The sequence below is a fragment of the Apium graveolens genome, chromosome 9 (genome assembly GCF_009905375.1).
Source record: "Apium graveolens cultivar Ventura chromosome 9, ASM990537v1, whole genome shotgun sequence".
Lineage (NCBI taxonomy): Eukaryota > Viridiplantae > Streptophyta > Magnoliopsida > Apiales > Apiaceae > Apium > Apium graveolens.
Window position 1 is genome coordinate 130,561,391 of NC_133655.1, and position 26,017 is coordinate 130,587,407.

The following is a 26,017-nucleotide window of genomic DNA, read 5'->3' on the forward strand; positions in this document are numbered from 1 at the left end:
CCTTGGACATGGCATCACGCCATTGAGGATCCTTATAGGCTTGAGTGATATTTCGAGGTTCACAAGAAGGAGATGGAGTAGTAGTGATGTGGTGCAAAAATTTTGGGTTAGGCTTCACAATATTGTTTTGTGATCCGGTTACTATTGTACGAGGAGGGATGTGAGATGTGGTGATTGAGATGATGGGTTTGTAGAAGGAGTGGATGATGATGTTGTAAGGTCCCGTATGAGGGCTATTTTAAGCTAATAGATTCGCTCACCCCTACACAAGGTACACACACTGTGCTTACTGCAGTCAAAGACTCAGTTCATGCACCTTCTCAAATTCAGTTTGATGTGGCTCCAATAAATGTGGAGTCACAACAAAAATATTTAATTATAGAAGCACCCAACACATGAAACTCACCTACAAATTCTCTGGACGTGGATATGATTCACACATCAATTCCTGATTCTCCATCTATAACTCTCATGGAGAAGCCAAAATCTACAGCAAGTGAGCATCATCTTTTAGATGATTTGTTAGCTCACTTGCCATTTCTTATGGATTCTACTGAGAATAATGTGAATAATCTCAAATCAATCACCACATATTCTATAGTAGTTTCTACTCCAAACTCTGTCATTTCTACTATCTCGACGGATATTGTTCATCCGTCGACTGGTGATTGTATCTCGACGGATGTGCTTAACAGCAGTCATCCGTTGATACTTCCAACTACTACTTCGACGGATGTTCCTCATCCGTTGGATATCACTACACAACTTCAAATCTCAAAAAATATTACAAGTGCAGATGATTTAGTAGTTGTATAATCACTCTTAGGATTGAGGGAAGGGAGTGAACAGAGTGAGAGGCTGAGTTGATCTCAGGCAAAAGGAGAGGAAAAGAGTGAAATTTTGCAAGCTATCTCCTCCAGCTTGGCAAAAGTGAGTGAGTGGAGTCCCACCTTAGTAGGTGAAGGTGAGGGTGTGAGGGTGGGAATCCAAGGGGAGCCCTTGATTCAAAAACAGAGAGAACATGAGAGAAAAGCAGGTACAAGAGAGATAAGGATGAAAACCATTGCTATTGAGTCAATGAATGTCAGTGATGTAGAAAAAGAGAAACTTTTTCAACAAGAATATCAAGCTGTTATAGATTCTATCTCTTTGGACGCTAAGACATTTACTCATCCTGTTACAGCATATCAAATTTTGGCTGGACAGGGAAATGAGGAGGCTGAGAAGCTACTCAACTTGGTGCACACTACTGCTTCTATGTAAAGGGCTAAAGATGCCATCACAGCTATGCCACCCATAGCTAGCGATGATGTTGATTATGGAACTGGTGGTTCTGAGGATATTTTTGGGGATGAAGATGATGATGAAGAAGAGTTCATGGACATAGGGGAGAAGCAGGCCCTAGCTCAAGATCAAACATTCCTTCTTGGGTGTTTTCTAAAGAATGTGATGAGCACCATTTCAAATCTACTCTCTTTCACATAATTCAACAAACTCATATAGCTCTTCAAGCCACTACCAATGCCAACACCAAGAGACTTCTTCAAGCACATCTAGACTCTCTTCAATTACACCAAATCCAGTCTCTCCAACACAATCTAGATGTAACTGCATTGGAAATAGAAATTGGTCTAGTCAAAAAGGATGTTGCTGAAAGATTGGAGGCCAAGTTTCCTAACACAACCATGCTAGACATAAATAGGCAACTTAGAAAAAACTCTCTTCTAGACACCAAAGTGGACTCTTTGGACAAAAGACTCAAAACTCTGGAAACCTCCATTACTCAAATTCATTTGCATCAGACCCAACAAACTCAGCTTCTTCAAAAATTGGTGGCTGCACAGACTTCTTCCTCAACTCAACTTGATGCTAACAAAAAGGGGGAGAAAGACTCTATTGTTCCAGTTAGCCAAGGGGGGTCAACAAGTGAGGGGGAGAAAGTGCTAAACATTCAAGTCAGTAAAGTAATTGTGCCAGCAATTGCTTTTTCTAAGCTACCAGCCTTGGACAACATTGATCTGATCAAGATAATAGCTGCTAAGTTGGAATCAAATGAGAAATCTAAAAAGCTTGATGTTGCAGCAGTTGAGCAAGAACTAGATGCAAAATGGAGGAAGCTTGATGAAAACATCAAGAAGAAATTTGGTCCAATTGAGAAGCAAGACAAGGTCTTTTCTCACTTCTGCAAATTGAGACAAATTTCAGCTAATGAAATGAGCCTATGGAACATGGAAAGGGGCCAACCCTCATCAATCAAGTCTCCAAAGGCTAGTGTGAATTTTTAACCAAAAAGGAATTATCCAAAAAATTCAGACAAAAATCCACTGGACCTATCTTATGAAACCCCTAGGCCAGATGAAAAGAAGCTGCTTTCAAGGTCTATTGCCTTATCCAAAGATCCTAGAGACACAATATCAAAGAACAGAATTGCTAACATCTACAGGAATGGTAAACTAATTTGTGTAGTGGCTGGACAGCCACAATTTGCAGAGGCTAAGAAAGAGGAAAAGGTGAGTCTCAAATAACAACAAAAGCAAGATGCTTTAGATGCCAAGAACCAAGCTAAGAAGCCTGTAATCACAGAAGCTATATTGCCAACTGAGATAATTGAAAATCTAGATGATGGAAAGAAGGAAGAACCAAATCATCCAAAGAGGAAGTTTAGGTACAAGATGTATGCAAAAAGGAAGATAGATTTTGATGAAGACAAGGAAGATTACATGCCAGACCAATCTATAACCACAAGCCAATCACTCATACCTACTGTGAAGGAGGCTGAGTTCAAGGTTGATCCCAACATCACCTTTCATGGTGATCCTATTGTTCCAAAGGATGAGCCTATAGATTGGGACAGCTTGCCTCTTCCTGATCTAAATCTTCCAATCTTTGCTAAACAAAGGAAGACAAAAGAAAGAGTAGTCAAAACAGTCAAGCCTACCAAGCTTAAATCCAAGCAAGTGGTAAAACCCAAGCCTAATGTCAACAAAGGGGATCAACTCTTCATTTATGACATCAAGGAATTTTTAGACATAAATCTCTATCTGGATGAGCTGGAAGAAGTCAGATCTATTGATGCCTACAAGCACCTTCCATAGAGACTAGTCTTTAAGTACAAGGGTGGTAAAGAGTTCACATGGCCACTTCACAGAATTCTCAATGAAGGTTATTCCACTCTAGTAACCATCTTCTCTGCTATCAAGAAAAACTTTGGATTCAATATAGTTGCCAAGAAAATGGTACTAAACAAGATTGAGGAGATAAGGAATAGTCGGAGAGGACCAAATGCACTCTCAAGAGTATTGACAATTCCATTCACTGGAGATAGGGTGTATTTAAGGCCATACTGGATTATGTAGTTCAAGGATGAAAAGAACATTAGAAGATTCTTCAGACTAGAAGATCAGCTAAAGATTGCAAGCAATGAAACTTTAAAAGAAATACAAGAAAAGCTGGATCTAACAAATGAGGATGAATCAGAATTTTTTAGACAAATCCAATTTCAGATTGAAGAAAATGATGTGAAGCTGGGAAAGAAGTCAAGGCCTTCAAGGAAAAAATCTAAATTTGCTCAATCCAGAGGAGCACCTTGAAAAAGATCTGTAAGACACTCTACAAATCTTTCTTTGTGAGATTTTTCAATAAACTGTAGCACTTGTAAATTTTAATCTACTTTATTTCATTCTGTATTCATAGATTATTTTGTTATCATCAAGTTTCTCTTAATTTATGGCTACAATTCCAGTAGACATAAATTGGGGGATATTGTTAGGAATATGTTGTGTACTTGATGATAACTTGAACAAAACACTTAGTAGATTTTATTTAAGTGAATTTGTAGCTTTCAACGGATGATCATTTCAACATCCGTTTAAAGAGTAGCTTATGTACAATAAGACTAGTAGCACATTTCTGTATACTTAAATGGCTTAGTGAACTAGGTGTTGTAGAATGTCTAAGTCATGTTGACTACTAGACTGATATGCAAGATAGGATGGTGAGCTGTAAATATTAGATATCTTGTAATCTTGTATAAATGAAATAGAGTTAACTACCAAAAAGTCAGTCTCAACGGATGATTCACAAAGCTTTAATGGATGATCAACATAAGTCTTGACGGATGATCAACCAGAGTTTCAATGGATGATCAAATAGATTTCCAACGGATGATCATCTAAGTTCCAACAGATGTTCAAATTCAAAAGAGCAGTTGATAGTGACTTGTAGCCTGTTTGAAGGATTTAGAGAACAAAAAAGCATTTCCATTTCCATGCTAAACAGGTGATATTCAAAGATGCTGAAAGGAGAAGTGTAGAAGCATGAAGTTAGACTAGATATAGTTTGTCTTATTATCTTGTCTTTTTATCATGTAACTTGATGATATATAAACCAAGGGTAGCAAGTTGAATAGTATCCTGGTTAGTAAGCAATTTACCAGAGAAATAGATAAGGCAAAATATGTGAAGAATTTCTCTGTTCTTGTTTTTCAACTTGTAAGCAGCTGTGTACATTTATAACACAGAGTTCTCTACTTAATATATATCTCTGGTGGAAAACTTCAATCCACCAGAAAGTTTTTAAATACTTGTATTTATTTACTTTGTGCTTTGATTTCAATATTACTTTCATTCCGCACCTTTGCTAAATCAAATACAGTTATATATTCATAGAGGAACAGTTACATTCAACCCCCCTTCTGTAATTCTTGTTTAGATTGTTTGGGAATAACAAATTTTTTGTGGTGCGGTTGCGGTTGACAAATCGTGCGATGCAGTGCGGTTTGCGGTTCAACATTTTAATATTACGGTTCAAACCGCATCACACCGCAATTTAATATATATATATATATATAATATTTATATATATTATAAATTCATTTCTCGTTTAGTATAGTTTTTTGTTATGATACCACTTCTATATTACAAATTACTGACATATTTTTATTTTTAATCAAAAACATATTATTTTTAGCTTTCTTATTAGCTAAATTTTTATTATATTTGTATGTATATATTAACTTTTTTGCATAAACAAACTGCGCAAACCATACCACACCACACTGTATTTTCGTGATGTGGTTTATGCGGTTTTTGAGGTTACTCTGTGCGGGTGCGGTTTGAAAATTTGATCAACCGCATGTGTTGTTTGGTTTGCGGTTTGAGGAAAAAACCGCACTGCCCGCACCGCGATCACCCTTACTTACAAATTATACACATTGATAAACACTAAACTTGTATTTGATATACTTTAGACGTTATACAATATTTACCAATAAGAAAAACATCAAGAATTTCACTAATATAATTGTATGGTGTAAAAAAATTTAGAAAATGACTCGTGGCTCGCACGGGTTATCATGCTAGTTATCTCACTATTGCACACATGGTACCTATTCCATACATACATGCATGTAAGACTAATTTATAATGTTAAAAATTGAATATAATTAAATATTACATAAAAATATAACAATAATAATTTTAGGTACATTTGAATATAAAATGTAGTAAAGAAATTATAAAAAACCTGAAAATAATATTTAAATAAATTAATATTCATTTATCTATAAATAAATAAAATATTAATTAATCGATAAATAAATAATTTATCTATATGAATATTTATTTTGATTCAAAAGATATTCATTATGGAGGTTCTACAATAAAGGGAACAAAATAAAATACTTGATTACAGAGTTACATGTGATAAAGAAGTTGACGTTGTGGAACAAATTACCTAAAATATTACCTCATTTTTGTTTCGACATAGACATAATTTTTTAAATAAGCTCTACAAAAAAATCTTGAACGAGGCGACCAATGATATTTATGAAGAAATTTTATCTGAGAGATCAACTATGGCAACAAACAATCGTTGTGCCCGCCTATCAACGTTTTCTTAAATCTGACAGGTGATATCAAATCTCCCTTCAATCAACGGCTCTCATTTCACCAGCTCATCAATCCGAGTGAAAGCCTTTTCACCAATCATATGATGCCACCTTGTCACATGATGCTCATTAATGTTCTATTAGAGCTACATAAGAGCTATTTCAGGCAACTATTTGTTATAATGAAAAGTTTTATAGAAAAAAAAGGTTAACTTGGTTTCAAAACTTTCTTTTTAAAACTTTTCCAAAACCTTTCTTATCAAGTTTTGTATTATAATATTCAAATCCAAAATTTTCTTTTGTAAAAATCTTATTTCTATAATTTAAATGGTGCACATTCCACGAACATACTTTTTATAAAATCGATAAGAATCAATTGGAGTGCATAATTTTTAAAAATCATACGGGTAATCAGTCCATACTAACCTCCATCTGGTCATATAAGATACCTGAGGCATTATATCGGCCTTTTAACTACCATTCCATTTCTGGTTTTCATTATGCTCCGGTCCATCTCCATGTTTCATACACTTGGCTAGACCGTTGTTGCACTGCCACTTACGCTTCCAATTTTTAATATTTTCATGAAAACCTTTATATTGAAAAACCATTTGTATTAAAACAATTTTCAATTTAAAAGATTTAACAACCTTTGAAATAATTAAGACTCTTTCAAGTGTGAAATTATTATTAGTTTTTTTTCCAGGAATTAAAGTATAGGGAAACAAAGATAGATCATAGTAATGCAAGTTAACCTGTGATCAATGGTGGAACATAGGTATTATCAATGAATCAGGATATCAAATTAATTTAGGCATATGTATAAGAAAAGGAAACAGGCTAGCCAAAAGTTTATCAGTGTTCAAGGGTGGTATTATCATAACCATAATTATATCATTTTCCAATTTCATAATTAACCTCTGATATTTATAAGAGCGGGCAGAGTTACTTACCTTACCAGATTTCCTTCTTGACTAGAAAAAGGTTACTGTCACCTATAATCGCCTTTCATTTTCTAATTTGGAGTGTCATCGCTTTTCAAATCTACACACGAAAATAAACCTCAATTAGGGACATTACACACCTTTGACTATTGTTGTGCAAGACATGCATGCACATAACAAAACTTCGTCATCTTGATAACCCTAAGGATAAATTGTACGATAATCTAATTTTGTATTGTGTAATTGTACTTCTTGAGTCTGTAAAAATATTAAGTAGATTAGACTGAAGGATTTTTCTATGAACATCTATCAAGCTAAAAAATAAACTCTGGAAGAAGATTAAATCCTGATCAGGCCTCAGAGAGAAGTGTAGCAGCTTGGAATTGAATAATGTTATTCTAGGAAAAAATTTCTAAGTCAGATATCGATAAGTCACAGATCGAGGAATATTTAAAAGTATGTCGAAAAGTCCAAAATGACTTGTAGAGAAGTCCCAAGAGATATCGACAAGTCAAAAAGCTCATGTAGAGAACTAGGGATATCGATAAGTTAATTCTTCATGTAGAGATCTAGAGATATCGAAAAGTCAAATCCTCATGTAGAGAACTGGAGATATCGACAAGTCAAAAGCCTATGTAGAGAACTGAAGATGTCAACAAGTCATTCTACTTGTAGAGAACCGGAGACCTCGACAAGTCATTAACACATGTAGAGAACTCAGTATATCGATAAGTCATTATACTTATCGATATTTGACATCTCTAGAGAATAAAAGAGATCTTGACAAACAACTTCATAATTCGGAATGCAGACAAATTGAAGATTTAAGATTTTCAGTCAACAAACAATTCTATCACTGAATTGGAAAGACTATAAATACATCTTGAAGAATCCAAGATCAAGGGCCAAGATTCATTGGACAAAGGAGGGTCACAGACCTATTAGATTCTGCACAAATTTGCTAACACCGGAAATGGAAAATATAATAAGTAGCTTTAGAAACTGTGTTAGTCCATTTTAGTGCAAGTTTTGTAATCTCGTGCATGTTGATCTATAAAGCATGTCACGAGTCTTTGCTTAGAATTAACAAACAGATCTAGGAAAAATCTTGTATTCTCTCTCAAGAGTTGTAGCTGAGTTCTTTTCTTTAAGAACACAGATTTGTAGCAAAATAAATTTGATTTAATACAAATCAAGTGAGTTTTTGATAATCTGCTTGTGTGTTTTTATTTAACTATAGTATCACTACAAGTTCATACATATGATTTGTTCCAAATAGCCAAACACTTTCACAGTTAATTAAAAACCTAAAAAATACATTTACCCCCCTGTGTTGCATTTCATACCTAATAAGTGGTATCAGAGCTTGAGGAGATGGTTGGCCCTTTGTGACCTTTGGAGACAACAACAAAGGATTTACAATGGGATATGACAAGTTGATTTTTGGAAATATTGTCATTGAAGATGTAGCACTGGTTGCAGGTTTTGAAGTAAATCTTTTTAATGTAAGTCAAGTTACTGAAAAGGGTTTCAAGGTAATTTTTGAAAAAGAAGATTGTTTAATCACAAGCAAGAAAACTGGTGAAGTTTCTCTAAAAGAAGTAAGGAAGGGAAGCCTGTTTGTTGCAGATTTAAATTCAGAAAACAAGGATATAATATGTTGCCTCTACACCAAGGCATCTAGTGAGCAAAGCAAAATCCGACACAAGAAGCTCTCTCACCTAAACTTCAAAGCAATCAACACTCTGATGAAAAGGGAATTAGTGAGAGATATGCTAACTTTGGAATTTGCTCAAAATGAAGTTTGTGATGCTTGTCAAAAAAGCAAATAAAGAGGTCCAGTGATAAAAGCAAATATGTGAATTCCATTAATGCTCCACTACAGCTTATTCACATGGATTTGTTTGGACCTGTAAATATCATGTATATATCCATAAAGAAGTATACCTTGGTGATGGCGGATGACTACTCAAGGTACACTTGGGTGGAGTTTATACATTCAAAGGATGAAACTCCATACATCAATATTGAACATATAAAGAAATTTGAGAAACATGCTGAAGATCAAGAATATTTCAAAAGATTGAGGAGTGACAATGGCATAAAATTCAGGAATGCAATTCTAAGTGAATTTTGCAAGGACAAAGGCATTGTTCAAGAGTTCTCAGCTGAAAGAATACCACAACAGAATGGTGTGATTGAAAGGAAAAATAGAACTCTAGTTGAAGCTGCAAGAACAATACTGCAAGATGCCAACCTGCCAACCAATTTTTTGGAAGAAGCTGTTAATACAACATATTACACTCAGAATAGATATTTACTAAACAAAATCATTGGCAAGTCACTCTATTCAATTTTGTCAAAAAGAAAGCCTATTGTTCAGCATCTTCATGTGTTTGGAAGCAAATGCTTTGTGCTAAAAGACAACTCTGAATATGTTGGAAAATTTGACTTTAAAGTATTTGAATCTATTTTTATAGGATATTCATTTGTACAATGCCTTTGTGCTAGAGTAGAAGAAAATTATGGAGAGCACAGATGTGACATTTGATGATGATAAGTATCCAGGCTTGGAATGCCTTGATGAAAGTGAAGCTGAAATTTTAAAGTTTGAAAATCTCAACATTGAAAGTGATTTTAAATATGAAGTTGAAGTCAACACAAATAATAGAGTGGAGGAAGAATCAAGTGAACCAGCGAATTCTGACAATCAGAATTCATCCCAAGAAAGAAATATAGCTGAATTTGGTGGCACAAACTCAAGGGGGAGAAAGAGATGATAGTTTTGCAAGTCATACCAACAATGAAGAAAATGAGGTCAATTCTAGTCAACAAAATCACACCGTAAAATGGGATAGAAGTCATATAAGAGATTCTATAATTGGTGATCCCCGTACTGGAGTAAGGACTAGAAGTGCCACTGCAAATGAATGCTTGCATGCATGCTTTCTGTCTCAAATTGAGCCTAAGAAAACTGATGAAGCTCTACTTAATTCTGATTAGTTTACTGCTATGCAAGAAGAGCTAAATCAATTTGAAAGAAATAAAGTTTGGGAATTGGTTCTTGCACCAAGAAACAGAAGTATCATTGGAACAAAAAGGGTGTACATGAACTACATGGATGAAAAGGGAATTGTGACAAGAACAAAGCAAGACTGGTTGCCAAAGGCTACTCACAAGAAAAAGGAATTTATTATGATGAAACTTTTGCTCCAGTTGCAAGGCTTGAAGCAATAAGAATTTATCTTGCATTTGCTGTAGATTCCAACTTTAAGGTGTATCAAATGGATGTGAAAAGTGCATTCCTTAATGGTGAATTGAAAGAAGAAGTCTATATACAATATCCATATGGCTTTGAAGATCCATAATTTCCAAATTTTGTTTATAAACTTTAAAAGAATCTATTTGGATCGAAACAAGCATCAAGGGCATGGTATGACACACTATCAGAATTTCTACTCAAACATGGATTCAGTAGAGGCATAATTGACATGACTCTATCCTACAGGAAATATGGTGATGACATCATCCTAGTTCTAATCTATGTGGATGATATCATCTTTGGTTCTACTAATGAAAAGTTGTACCAAAGATTCTCAAGACTCATGCAAAGTGAATATGAGATGAGCATGATGGGAGAACTAATTTACTTTCTTGGCCTTCAAGTCAGCCAAAGAAGTGATGGAATCTTTATCAGTCAAACCAAATATTTCAAAGATCTTTTGAAGAAATTTGGAATGGTAGACTGCTCACCTGTATCCCTATGTCTACAGCTACCAAATTAGATTAAGATAAAAAGGGAAAAAGTCTAGACATCTCAAGCTATAGGGGAATGATTGGATATTTGCTCAATTTGACTGCAAGTAGACCATACATCATGTTTGCCACATGCAAGTGTGCTAGATTTCAAGCAAATCCTAAAGAATCACACATAATGGCTGTCAAAAGGATTTTCAGATATTTTAGATAGTGAATCACACATAGAGGGGGCGGGGGTGAATGTGTTTTTGTGTTTTTCTGCTTTTTTGAGGTGTTTATGATTATGAACAAAGTAAATTAAAAAATCTTGTAGTTAAATGTGTTAATACTGAATTTAGACAGATAAAATAATGAATATAGATCTTTCAAAACTCACTTAATTTTGTATTAAAATTAAGAATGTTTTGCTACAAAATTTCTAGGCTCTTTGTTGCTAAAGAGCTTAGCTTCTTCCTTGAAAAAGAATACAAGATTTTTCTTATCTGAATTATTACAGCTAACAAAGCATCCAGTGTTTACTTTATAGATCAGTAAATACTGGTTATTACACAGCATGCAACAACATGTACTAAACCCTATTTTTGGAAAATCAAATCTTTCTATTTCTGGCTTAGTGTATCTTTGATAATCTTGCACGCCTGTGACTTTATTTTTCCAGTTAATCTTGGCCTTTGATCTTGTACTCTTCAAGCTACTTTTGTAGACTTATCAATCCAACTGATTAGATTGTTTGTTGATTGATAATCTTGATTATTGAACTGGTCTGCAATGTGTACTTTGAGTTTTACCTTGAGATCTCTAGTTTGATGTATAGAGAACTTGACATCTCGATAAGTATATTGGCTTATCGAGATCTCTAATTACTCTTCAGTTGTTTTGACTTATCGAAGTCTCTGAGTTCTCTATAAGAGAATTTAGCTTGTCGAGATCTCTTATCTTCATGTCTTCACTTTGACTTATCGATATCTCTGAGTTCTCTAGTGGCAAATAGACTTATCGATATCTCAGAGATCTCTAGTGATATTTTGACTTATCGATATTTCTAGAGTTCTCTAGTGGCAAATAGACTTATCGATATCTCAAAGATCTCTAGTGATATTTTGACTTATCGATATCTCTAGAGTTCTCTAGTGAAGAAATGACTTGTCGATATCTCCAATATTCATGTCTTCAATTTGACTTGTCAATATCTCTGAGTTCTCTAGTAGCTTTTCTGACTTCTCGATAAGTCATTCTAGAGTTCTCGAATGACTTCTCTATAACACTTAATCTATGACTTGTAGAGATCTTGACTTAGAATATTTTTCCCAAAATAGATTTATTCAACTCCAAGCTTCTTCATAATTCTTCTGAGGCATGATCTTCTTGATCTTCTTCCAAATAGAATTCTTAGGCTTGATACTGTTTACAGAAAAAGGCTCCAGTCTGCCCTAGAACATTTTTACAGACTTAAGTATTGCAATACACAATGCAAACATAGATTACCAAACAACTTACTTAGGGTTGTCAATTTGACTTAGTCTTGTTATTGTACAGGCATGTCTTGCACAACAATCTCCTCCAATTTGTGAGAAGATTGTTTAACACAAATTCATGCCTGTTAACAAGGCTAACCCCAAGCTATAATGGAAAATTAGACTAATACATAAAATTGACTCAAATATATCATTTATACATCAAGTATTTCTTGAGTTTAAACAGTTATATACATCATACAAAAACTGGGACTTGATTCTTCTCTAATGAGGTCCTTTAGATATACAAGAATTTCAAGTTCTTCTATGATTGTGTCCCTGTTAGAGCTTCCACCAGTTTGAGTCTGTCTTGCTTTGGATAACCATCTAACATCTAAATCCTAAACTTTGAGAATGAGCAAGCTTTTCTGTTTAGAAATCTTCTATCCTTGGAAATTCTACTCATCCCTTTTGCCTTGAGTTCTTCTAATCTTTTAATATATATTTCAATCTCCTCATCATAGTTCCTCTTCTTCTCCTCATATTCAGCTTTATTCATTTCTCTTCTTTCCTCCCTTGCAATCAATTATTCAGCTAGAACAAATCTACATGCTCTTGTAGCAGTGTCAATATCCTTTAGTAAGCTTATCACTCTTTTAATTTCTGTGGGAGAGAAAGTGTCCATTAAGTTGCTGCCAAGAAATGTGAAGGACCCATCTTCATAGTAGATTCTTACTTCCCTTAAAGTTACAACCTAGTCTCTAACTATTTCCTCAGCTAGTTGTTAAAAGTAGTCTTCATCTGAATTGCACCAGTTTAGAGGAAGAAAGTCACTTTGCTTGTAACAATTTCAGATGGCCCTATCAGTTACTTGCACTTTTTCACTTTGCTTGGCTTTTTAAGGTTTCCTCCCAACAGACTTGTAGTGAACTTTGAGTGATGGCTTGACAGAAGGTAGGTTTATGATTTTTTTGAGAAATGTTTTGCTTGAGGTGATTGGTATTTGTAGAAAGGTGTTGGCAGTTTGTTTGTATAGAAATTTTGGCTTTAAGGTGGGAAGTGGTTCAGTGAATGAGTTTGTTGTCTTTGAAGGTTGAGCTTGATTTGTTCAGATTTTTAGGGTTTTTTGTGGTTCTGAGCCATCCTGCTTTTTCTTGCTTCTCCTTTCTTCTCCCCTTTTCTTGTCACCATCCTTCTTCTCATCTTGCTTCTTATCCTTGCTACTAGTTGCTCTTGATTAACTTGGATTTGAGTCAGAAGGTTTTTGTTCATCATGCTTCTGCTCATCATCATCCTTGTCATTTCTTAGATTAAACTGAGTGGGTGGCAACATGGTGTCGGCATTTACAAAATACCTTTCAAGGATCCTGATCATTTCTTCAACTTTAATTTTCTTTTTCTTCTTATATTTTAAGTCAGATTGAATAGTCATGTTCAGTCTCATATTCCCTCTCACATGGTTCTTGGGAACATTTATGATTTTGTTCTTTTTGGTCTGTGAGAAGATGTAGGACACTTCCTTGCTTGGATATAGACAGGCTTCAGGAAAAGCTGTTATCTGTGCATTTTTGAGCTCATTAAGAAGCTGAGTGTCCTCTGTGATGACTCTGTGAACTTTGTCAATCACAACATCTAGCTCAGATGCCCTTAGAGTTCTGAGATTCGAGAGAGAGACTTGAAGGCATCTGTCCACACCACCATCATTAATATTGACAACAATCCTCTTCTAAAGATAGTCATCAACATTCACCACTACTTCCCTGACTTGGTTGATAGTTTTGGCCAATGCTCTCTTGTATGCGATGAAGTTATTTTGAAGAGACATTCTCAAGACTGCAAAAAGTTCACTGAATTCTTGATCTTGATTTGGTCCTTCTGCAGCCTTGATGAGTCTTTCTTTTCCAACATCAACTTGAGCACTTGAAGAGCTTTGACCAACCTGAATAGGCTCTTTAGACTTAACTTTAGCATCCATGGATTGTTGAATCCTAGCCTTAATTTCACCCTTAGTCTTGGTGACATGCATGAGTAGATGAGTTGGTAATTCTAGCCTTATTTCTTCAGGTAGTGAGGGTAGTAGAATGTTGAGTTTCCCCATGATGGCTCCCAAAGCAATATAATTTTGCATTTGGAGATGCTTGTGAGAGTCCACCAGGGTTTTGATATCAATTCGTTGACTCTGCACCGAGGACGTAAGAGCTTGAACCTGTGCACTTAGTGAGTCATTTGATGATTTGAGATAAGAGACTTGGTGTTGCAGTTCTTGAACTTGTAGTGTGGATGACGATTGGGATGTAGAAGAGGTAGAAACTCCAAAAGTGTCCTGAACAGCCTTTTTGATTTCATCCATAGACTACGACAAAAACTCCGTTATTCCCCCCCTTTAAGAGATAGGGCTATCGTCCTCATTAGAGTGAATGATGTGATTTTGGACTTGTTCATTAAGGGCCACAAATGAAGTCTTGAGGTTCTTCATATGAGTTTCCATTCTACTGAGATCATATCTTGACATTTGTTCAGGAAAGTTTATGAATTTGTTTTTGATTTCAGTTTGAGAAAAAATGATTTAATCCATCTTTTCCCTCACCATCTTCATTACTTTATCTTGATGTCCAGTAAATGTGATTTGAAGTGATTTCCCAAAGTTGTGGAAATCCTTGATTTGAGATTTATACACATCATTGATGGCATCATACACTTTCTGAGGAGTTAGGGATCTAACATTGCTTCCCAGAACAGTGATATACTCATCCCTAAATTTAGCTAGCACAAAATCCATTTCAATAGAGAATTCTCTATCCAGCCAAGCATCACAGTTTGCGTCCTGACCAGCTTCATCAACAATTTTAGCTTGATTTTCTTCAACATCAGCCTAGTAGGTGAGCATGATAGCTTGGTAGTCCTGGTTTGACATGTTGGATGTGAACAGCTGTTATGATATTTGTTCAAGGCTTCCAAGCTGATCAACTCTAAGATCTTCAATGGTTGAAGGTTGATCTACAGTTTCTTGGAGCCACTGGGAGATTAGGTGAGGTTGGGAGGTTGATGGTTGATTTTTTTGGGTGAGAAGGTGGCATAGTATCAGAACCACTTGTGACAGAAGTCACAGTTTGACTCACAGTAGGTACTGTGGTTATGACAAGTTTTTGTTCTCCACTTGTGGTGGGAACCTCCAATTAAATTGGAGGGGATTTGACCGGGTTACTGTCATGTGCACCAGTCTAAACCCTTATGTTTCTTACACCACATTGTCACTTAAATATGCTATACTTGCCTCTTCTATGATAGAATCATTGGCAATTGTACTCCTAGCATCGATTGCTAATGCAATTTCTGCCAGGGTTGTGAGGGGAGTTGTTCCTGGAACAGGAACCTCCAACTGAATTGGAGAGGATTTAGACCCCTCGGGAGTACTACCCTCAAACTTAACAGTCTGTGAAGACTGATTTGCACATGAAGGTGCATTTGTGATCTCCATGGGGTCTTCAGTAAAACTGATGAATCCCCTATATTTGTGTTGGTGTCATCAAGGTCTACCCCCAACATGTAGCCTCTCACCAATTAATTGTGGTTTCTGAGTGGTGAGTAAGGTTTCTTGAACCAAGTCACTTGAATGGGGCAATACTTGAGGATTAGATTAAGTGTTTTAGTTTAGGAAGAAGAAATTTTAAAGATAAGATGATTTTGATTATGAGTGAGTGTTGGCAGCTCCCCTTGAGTAAATAAGGGAGCTTCAATAGATGTGCTCTCACTGTGTGTGTCAACACTTAGATTTGTTCAAGTGTTGGTTGTGCAGACTCTATACAGGGTGCATTTGGGAGAATGCTCTTTTCAATAGAAACACCCTATTGAGATGATGTCTCTAGAATCTGTTTTAATCCCTTGCTTACAACTACATCCTTTTGAGAGGATGCAGAGGTGGATTGAGTGGTCAACTCAGTTTTCTTAGCCTTCTTTGTCTTTCTGACCAAGGGTGACTCAGTTTGTATTTGATCATCACCACTCTCAGTTATGATTTGTAAAGGTGCCTGATTTCTCTTCTTTTTACTCACTTCACCCTTTTGGGAGGATGAAGTGGTTGGTTTCCTAGCTGCTATAGGTATAAAATAAAGGGTCTCAGCATTGGAAGGTCCCTGTTAGTGTTCCTGTATTTTTACTTCCACAGGTTCAGGGACCATTATTGTACTAGATTGGGCATTAGTCCTCATGTCAGACATGGGGTAAGGGTAAGTCCTAAACCTCTCCATCATGAATGGAGTGATTTTGAGACTTACAGTTACCTTGTTATTTGTAACAAGTGATCCAAATAAAATTTTGGATACTTGCTTACAGTTTCCTAATAGTGATCTATCTACACCATCTATTAAGTGTATGTCATTTACTTTATAGTTCAAAGTAGACATAATGAATCTAGGCAGAAAAATTTCCTTACCTCTTGACTTCAATGGCATAGTTAGCCTGGTTCTCAACTCCTCCAGTATGTAGTGTCCTACATTGATCTGTTTATTGTGAGCCATTGAGTAGACCAGCTTCTAGACAACACTAGAGATGTTGTCAAACCCTGACTTTCTGCAAGTTAAAGCCCTTATCACTGAATCAAAAAGAAAGGACCATTCTCTTCTCAGATTCTTCTTGTTCATGCTTGATAGATTGATCTTCTCAGAATAGTTGATAAAATCCATGAATTCATAAAGTTCATCCTGAGTTGGAGCCTCCACCAGCTTGTTAGTAGGTATTCCTAGAGCCATATTGACATCATTCTCAAAGATTTCCACTTGTTGCCCCTTGATTGTGCAATTTATTATAATTGATACATCCTGGTTCTCATGCACAATTGTCCTTGTTACTGCTGTGTTCCAGAAATCCCCTAACATATCCAAGTAAAGTAGATGATTAGCAGTAAGAGCCCCTACAAAGTAAGACTCATACAAGAATTTCATAAAGCTCTTGAAGGCTTTAGGAGCTTAATTTGCATGTAGAAATGCAAGGAAGTTGGTCTCTTTTGGAATGAAGGGTACAATATTGTTAGCTGCCATTGTTATGAGTGTGAAGATTAATGGGTAAAAGAAATTGGAGAGAAAGGATTCAAAACGAGAGAGAAATCAGTTTTGAATTGAAAAAGCTAGGTCACTTTGAGTTCTCGAAGGAGTAAGTATATATGTATCGAGATGTCTGGGTATTTATAGTAAAAGCAGATGACTTATCAAGAAGTCAAAAATAGACGTTTGGAGTATACTTATTGAGAAGTCATTTTGAAGGTGACTTACATATCGAGAAGTCATTTTAATGAACTCTTTTTAGAGAACTAAAAATATACTTATCGAGATGTCGAATAAATACCCAATTTGTCCTAAAATGGACTGAAATAATTCTAATTTTTATTTGAATAAATCCAAATAATTTAGAATGATTTTATCAAAATTATTTTACCAAAATAATTTATTGAATTAAATTATTTCAGTTCTGAGTTATTTATAAGTCTAAAATTATACTTGTAGAGAACTCTGTGAGTTAACACTTATAGAGAACTCTATAATGACTTATCGATAAGTCATAACTATCGATAAGTCATAATAAAGCTTATCGAGAAGTCACTCGAGAAGTCAGTAAATTAACTTATCGAGAACTCACTCGAGAAGTCTTAAAATGACTTGTTGATAAGTCAATTAGACTTATCGAGAACTCAGTTCTCAATATACTTTTGATCATTTTGATTCTGCCTTGTATTAATTTTACATATTAAAGATGTAAATTAACTGTTAGACAGTTTTCTTAGAATTTGAAAAATTCCAAGCTGAATTTTGAATTTTAAAAAATAAATATGCAGAGATTTCTAAAATATTTATAATTCATTTTTCAGTTAATTTCTAATTAAATCAAATTAATTTTGATTTACTAGAAATTAATCGGTTGCAACACATTAGCTGAGTTCTTGCCTTAGGATGAAGAATTAAGCATTCCAATTTTACCTACAAGTCTAGTGAAAGTTGCTTCATCCAAAGGTTTAGTAAAAATGTCAGCTAATTATTTTTCTGTTGGAACAAAAATGAGCTCAATGGTACTATTTGCAGCATGTTCTCTAATAAAATGGTATCTTACATCAATATGCTTTGTCCTAGAATGATTAACTGGATTAGCCACAATAGATATAGCACTAGTATTGTCAGACATAATTGGAATTTTGTGTAACACTAGGCCATAGTCTATTAGCTGATTTCTAATCCAAAGCACTTGAGCACAGCAACTTCCAGCATCTATGTATTCAGCTTCTGTTGTGGAAGTGGACACAGATTGTTGTTTCTTGCTATACCAGGATACAAGTCTTTGTCCAAGAAACTGATAGCTTCCTCTAGTACTCTTTCTATCAACCCTGCATCCAGCAAAATATGCATATATGTATCCAACAGCTTCAAAACCAGTTCCCTTAGGATAGCATAATCCCAAGTTTGGAGTCCCCTTCAAGTATCTGAAAATCCTTTTCACAACCATCAAATGTGATTCTTTTGGATTGGCTTGAAATCTTGCACACAGACATGTAGCAAACATGATGCCTGGTCTACTTGCAGTTAAGTAAAGCAATGATCCAATCATCCCTCTATAGCTTGAAATATTCTTGCCCTTTTTATCTTCATCGGACTTTGTTGCTGTAGACATTGGTGTGGAAGCATGTGAACAATCAATCATACCAAACTTTTTCAATAAATCTTTAACATACTTAGTTTGGCTGATGAAGATTTCATCACTTCTTTAACTAACTTGAAGTCCAAGAAAGTAACTTAATTCCCCCATCATACTCATTTCATATTCACTCTGCATAAGCTTAGAGAATCTTTAACACGGCTTTTCATTAGTAGAATCAAAAATGATATCATCCACATAAATCTAAACTAGGATCATATCACCACCATGCAGCTTGTAGAAGAGTGTTTTGTCTATTATTCCTCTAGTGAAACCATGTTTAAGTAGAAAATCTGTCAGTGTGTCATACCAAGCTCTAGGTGCCTGCTTTAGTCCATACAGAGCCTTGAGTAGCTTGTACACAAAATCTGGAAATTCTGGATCTTCAAAGCCAGGTGGTTGTTGCACATAGACTTTTTCTTCTAATTCACCATTTAGGAAGGCACTCTTGATATTCATTTGATATACTTTTAAATTTGAATATGCAGCAAATGCTAGAAAAATCCTTATTGCTTCAAGTCTTGCAACTGGAGAAAAGTTTCATCATAATCAATTCCTTCTTCTTGTGAGTAGCCTTTTGCAATCAACCTTGCCTTGTTTCTGGTGACTATACCATTTTCATCCATCTTGTTCCTGAACACCTATTTTGTTCCAATGACACTTATATTCTTTGGTGCAGGAACTAACTTCTAAACTTTGTTTCTTTCAAACTGATTTAGCTCTTCTTGCATGGCAGATATCCAATTAGGATCCATTAGAGCTTCTTCAGTTTTCTTGGGCTCTACTTGAGACAGAAAGCATGCATATAGACACCCATTAGCAGTTGCACTTCTAGTCCTTACACCAGCATTTGGATCACAAATTATTGCATTTGGATTGTGACTCATTTCCCATTTTATGGTGTGAGTTTGTTGACTGGTGCCTTCATCATTTTCTTTATTATTGGTATGATTGGTAGATCCCTCTTCTATTTCTACCCCTGAGTTTGTGCTATCAAATTCAGGTGTTTGAGATGAGCTTCCATTTCCATAATTTTCCTGTTCAATAGACTCTTCATTCATCATTTGTTGTGCATTGACTTCACCTTCTTCATCAGAATCATTGTTAATGTTGAGATTTTCAAATGCAAGGGCTTCATCTTCATTATCATCAAGGAATTCCAAGCCTGGACACTTGTCATCATAAAAAATCACATATGTGCTCTCCATGATTTCCTTTTAATCAATTACATAGACCTTGTAGGCAGTTCTCTCCAATGAATATCCCAGAAAAATTACTTCAAAACCCTTTAAGTCAAATTTTCCCAGATATTCAGAGTTGTCTTTTAAAATATAACACTTGCTTCCAAAAATATGAAGATGCTTTACAGTAGGCTTTCTTTTAGAAATGATTGAGTAAGGTGATTTGCCATGTATCTTGTTAATGAGATATCTGTTTTGAGTGTAGCATGCAGTATTAACAGCTTCTTCCAAAAACTAGTTGGCAACTTGGCATCTTGCAGCATTGTTCTTGCAGCTTCTACTAATGTTCTGTTCTTTCTCTCAACTACCCCATTTTGTTGATGTGTTCTAGAAGCAAAGAATTCTTGAACAATGCCTTTGCTTTTGCAGAATTCACTCACTGTTGCATTTCTAAATCCTGTCCCATTATCACTTTTCAATCTCTTTACACAGTTTTGATCTTCAACATGTTTTTCTATCTTCTTTATGTGCTCAATTATGATGTGTGGAGTTTCATCTTTAGAGTGCATAAATTCTAGCCAAGTATATCTGGAGAAATCATCCACCATTACAAGTGCATATTTGTTCCTTGAAATTTATAAGACATTTACTGGCCCAAACAAGTCCATGTGAATAAGTTGCAATGGTGCACTTATGGAATTCACAATTTTTGACTTGTGACTTGATCTTTTCATTTTTCCTTTCTGACAGGATTCACAGACTTCAATTTGAGCAAACTCTAATTTTGGCATGTCTCTCACCAACTCTTTCTTGACCATAGTGTTGATTGCCTTGTAGTTTAGATGTGAGAGTTTCTTATGTCATAACTTGCTTTGCTCTATGGATGCCTTGGTGTAGAAGCAACAAATTCCATCCTCATTTGTTGAGTCCAAGTCTGCAATAAACAAGCTTCCTTTCCTTGCTCCTTTTAGAGCAACTTCATTGGTTTTCTTGTTGATGAAGATACATTCTTCTTTGTCAAATAGAACTTTAAATCCTTTATCTGCAAACTGGATGACACTGAGAAGATTTACTTCAAGACCAGCTACCAATACTACATCATCAATGACAACATTTCCAAAAATAATCTTGCCATATCCCATTGTGAATCCTTTGCCATTGTCTCCAAAGGTCACCAAAGGGCCAGCCTTCTCCTCAAATTGTGATAGCAGGGCCTTATCACCTATCATATTTCTGGAACATCCACTGTCTATGATCCATATGACCTTCTTCATTTTTCCATGCACACAATGAGTTTTAAAGGTGTTTAGCAACCCAATCAGTGTTGGGTACTTTCTTCTTATTAACTAATTTAGCAGAAGTAGAGTTAGAAGTCTTAGAAAGAATAGTATTCATAGATGTTTGTGCATTCTCCCTTGCAGCTGTAGATCCAATACTGACTACTTTGAGATCTACTCTCAGCTTGTGGCAACTCTTCGTTACTTTTAGATTACAAAGAATGCAGTCAAACTTTTCATAAAATGAATAGGGATTATTTGCCTTGGCTTCATTATACTTGCAGGCTCCCTCAACTGGCTTGCTAACCATCTTTTTACAAAGATAAGTTAGGTGATTCACAGAGCCACACTTTTCACACTTCTTTCTTGGAGCATCTGTAACATAAGCAAAGTTGTTGCTTTTATTTATCCCAATCTTCCCATTTCTATTCTTCTTCTTCTTTCTTGCATCTTCAGTTTTTATTTCCTTGACAGGTGTCTTGGAATCTTGGTTGACCATGGGCTTTTTTTCAGCTTTGAAAGTTGGAGTTGTTTCTGCATTCTTCTTCTCATTGTCTTCATCAACAATTTCTTGCTTTATGATCAACTCTTCACTGAAATCTACTTCACATGCTTTGAACATAGGTGAACCAAGCTTTTTCAGCATATCTGGAACATTTTCATTTTCATTTGCTTTTCCTTTTTCACCTACATCTTTCTTCTTGTTGTTCAAGGCATCATAATCAAGTCCAATAGCAATATTGGCGCATGGCTTGTTCTTCTCATGGTACTGTCCAACCAACTCAAATGCATTTCTGAAAGATTTCAACTTGACTTCATTCTTTTCTAGCTTCTCCCTTAACACTGCTTCAATCTTATTTGTACACTTGAGCTTGTTCTTTAGATAAGCATTTTCTTGTTTCACAGCTTCAAGCTCCACCAGCAACAATTCAGTTTCTTGCTTCTCATTTTCAAGTTTCTCATTTATCTTTGTTAGTCTGCTAAACTCTTCATTAGAAGCAACCATACTTGTATGAATGTGAAACATTTCTGTGCTCATCTTTTCAACAGTTTCCTTATATTAACTCACATTTAAATTAATAGTGGTAAGAGTTGGTACCTGTGTTTTTGATGAGGATGACTCTCCTTGCTCCAAGGCCATAAATGCATAATTTCCAACTTCATCATCTTCATCATTATCAGAATCATCCCAACTCTTTCCCTCTGCAATATAAGCTTTGTTTTGCTGTTTCTTCAGAAGAGCTTCATACATTGCTTCTAGTTCAAGATAAGCTTTGTCTTTCTTTGCTTTCTTGGGTTTCCTGCATTCTGTAGCAAAATGACCTAGCTCATCACAGTTATAGCATCTTATCTTTGATCTGTCAACAGATCCAGTTTTGTATCCATTTTTGCTATCAGATGTGTACTTCATTTTTCCTTTCCAGCTGCTATTTGAATGATTGTCCTTTACCCTTGAAGAATCTTGGCTTCTTTACTCTAATGTTGGAGAACTTTCTTGCCAGATAGACCATTGACTAATCAAGATCATCAAGTTCATCCAGGGTGTAGAACTCATCTTCTTCCAATTTTAGTATGACCTGTTCCTGTGAATCATTGTTTCTTTGCTCACTTGTTGAGGCAACTGGAGTCTGGGATCTTGGCTCATCATTAGAGGTCTGGCTTTCATTGACAATTAGAGCACTTGAACCATCTACAACATGCCCTTGACCAGCTCTTAATGATTTCCTTTGAATTATTTCCAATTCATATATTTTTAATATTTCATATAGAACTTCCAGAGTTATTCTGCTCAAGTCTCCCCCTTCTCTGATTGCTGAAATTTTCTGTTACGAATGATCAAGGAGTGTGAGCAAAAATTTTAAGATCAGTTCTTCATCTTCATAATATATATCATGCAGCTATAAGTCATTGATCAGCTTGTTAAACCTTTCAAACACATCAGTAATACTTTCCTTTGGCTTAGCCATGAAACCCTCATACTATGAGATCAGTATTCTTCTTTGATTTGATCTAACTTCCTCTGTTCCTTCACAAAGTATTTCAATCTTCTCCCAGATCTGTTTAGCAGTGTCACAGTTGACAATGTTATTGTACATCACATTGTCAAGTGACTCTATCAAGATCAGTTGTGTAACACCCCCAAATCCGGGGCCGGGGATTCGGGTTGTCACGAGTTCCATTTCCCTTATCAATACTTAATCTTAACAGTCAACCAACTACTGCGTACTGTGACCCCACAATATACACACACACACCACAAGTTATAGTCTCAGAGATGAATACCAAATATAACACAAGTCATTTTATTCCACAATTATAAGTCATTACACCTCAAAAGGGTTTCTGAATAAATTTACATATTCCTTGCCATTATTACAATTCATAAATATACATAAGTCTGGTACATCAAAAGTTGAAAGCCTAGCCTATTGATAGATCTACTTCAGCTACAACGACATCAACGCCTACAGGTAACTGCGGAACGTTTCCTATCCGCTCGTAAATTGGGAGCTTGATCATGTTCATCTTGTCTATCTATTGTTGTGTGATGAAAGAAGAAAGCAAGGGTGAGCAAGAAGCCCACCAAAATAATATGTATAATAATTAACAATATATGAGCATTCTCATAGTACTCATAAAAGTCTTGGTCAAGAAGAAATGAACCAAGTTTGATATCTTAACGTGACCAAGTCGTAAAATATTCAGTATATAAGTATATATACTTTTCAAAATCTTAGAATCCTCTTCCATGCATAATATACATAGAGTTCCAGTTTATAACTGTATAAAAATATTATTGCAGGGTGATCTCATATATCTAACCTTGTCTCAACGTTTTTCTGAAAATCTTTGTCATGCATAAGATAATCATTAACCAGATATAAGTTGAAAAGGTGAAGTTACGAGATACTCCAATATACTTATATCTTTTCCGAATACTACTTGAACTACCACCGTTCAAGGTATAATCAGTTTCAAAAGTTCATCACATAGATGAGACTACAAGATAAGATTTGAATAGATTCAATCTTTGAAATATCATTCAAAAGAAATGAAGTTACCAGATACTTCATTAAGTCCTGATATATATATCCATATATATCTCTCATACATTTCCTGAAAACCTCTGTCATGTAAAGTATGATCAGAGTTGTAATACCCAATGAATTTGGAAAGAAGAAAACATTGGCATAAACCTGATATCTTGCTGATCAAGCAAAGATACCAATAAGTAACCTTTTATACTAGTAGATGGATGAATCCCCCACCGGTCATCACCCTGGCCTCATTAGGACCTTGTGCTGGACCGCCCTGCCACCCAGCCACTTACACTTTGATAGACCGTACCCCGGCCTGTCGCTTACGTCGACTCAATTAGATGGACTTACTTCCCGAACGTTGGGTAAGTAATCAATTCATTTATCAAAACAACAACCTTGTTGCGAATATAAATTACACCACAGAGCCGAATCCCTCAGATTTTGAGCGAGTATTTAAATCCCCTTCGAAAGGAGGATCTTAAATTTAAAAATGAGTTTTGGGATCCGCCCTAATTTTTAAAAATCATTTTGAAGACTCGAAAATATTTTTAAGAATGTTTGGAGTAATGCTGATTTAATAAAATAAATCAGTCCCAATATATTAGAAAATATCTGAATATTATTATTTAAATAATATTCCCATAAAGAATAATCTTTATAAAAATAATTGAAGTAGAAGTTTTAAAACTCATACATGAAATGAATATTAAACAACCAATGATATACTTATGCGAAGTACGATCTTTATTTGAATAATCGAAAATAAGTTTGATTATCGAAACATTATTCTTTAATAAAATAAAGAATATTATTTAGTAAATAAGGGGAGTCATAAGTCCTCGAATGAATATTCAAAATAATATTCATTAAATAGAATAAACGGAGTCATAAGTCCTCGAATGAATATTCAAAATAATATTCATTAAATAAAATAAACCGAGTCATAAGTCCTGGAATGAATATTCAAAATAATATTCATTAATAAAATAAAGTTATCGAATAAACCTTATTCGATTAATAGTTTTGAAAACTATATCTATATATATATATAAAAAAATATATATAATATACTCGGGAACATCGACTCCCGGTTTTAGAAAATGTTCGCCTTTGGGTCCCCTATACTAAGGGTATACGCAACTACTGCTTATCTCTAGCATAAGTATTATGCAACTTATAAGCATTTGAATCAATAATTAGATATCCAGATTACAAAACAGACATGCATATATATACCATATCAGCATGCTCCAATATATCGCAAAATTTGATAAAAACAATCATGCACTTATCACAAGATAATGCATATACATATATTTACATCACAACAACAGTATAACGGGTAGAAAACTTGCTTGAGTGCTCCCGGATAGACTTAAGCTTAGAGTGGGTCCGATAACCTATGAACAACAACATAAGTCCGAATAAAACCCCGGTCGCTTAAGAATTTTAAGGCGATTCTTTCGCGAATACCCTACCAACTTCCTAGTCCACTTTACATAATTGTTTCATACTCCAATTAGTCATTTAAGGGCCTTAACCAATGTTTCAAAGTAAGGCGAGGGGTAATGGTTCGTTCGCGAAATGCCGTTACTTAAAACGGTCGTTTCTCCTAAACCGTACATCGGATTCAAGCGAACCACATATCAAAACGAAGCTCGTAACATGAACTATCTAAAAATGAAAAGGTTGGAATCTTTCAGTGAGTTCACGGGTCCTAAAGTTAAGAACAGAACAGTTAAGGAAAATCGGGCATTATGACGTTTATGTTTACGCGATTTCTAATTTAATTAACA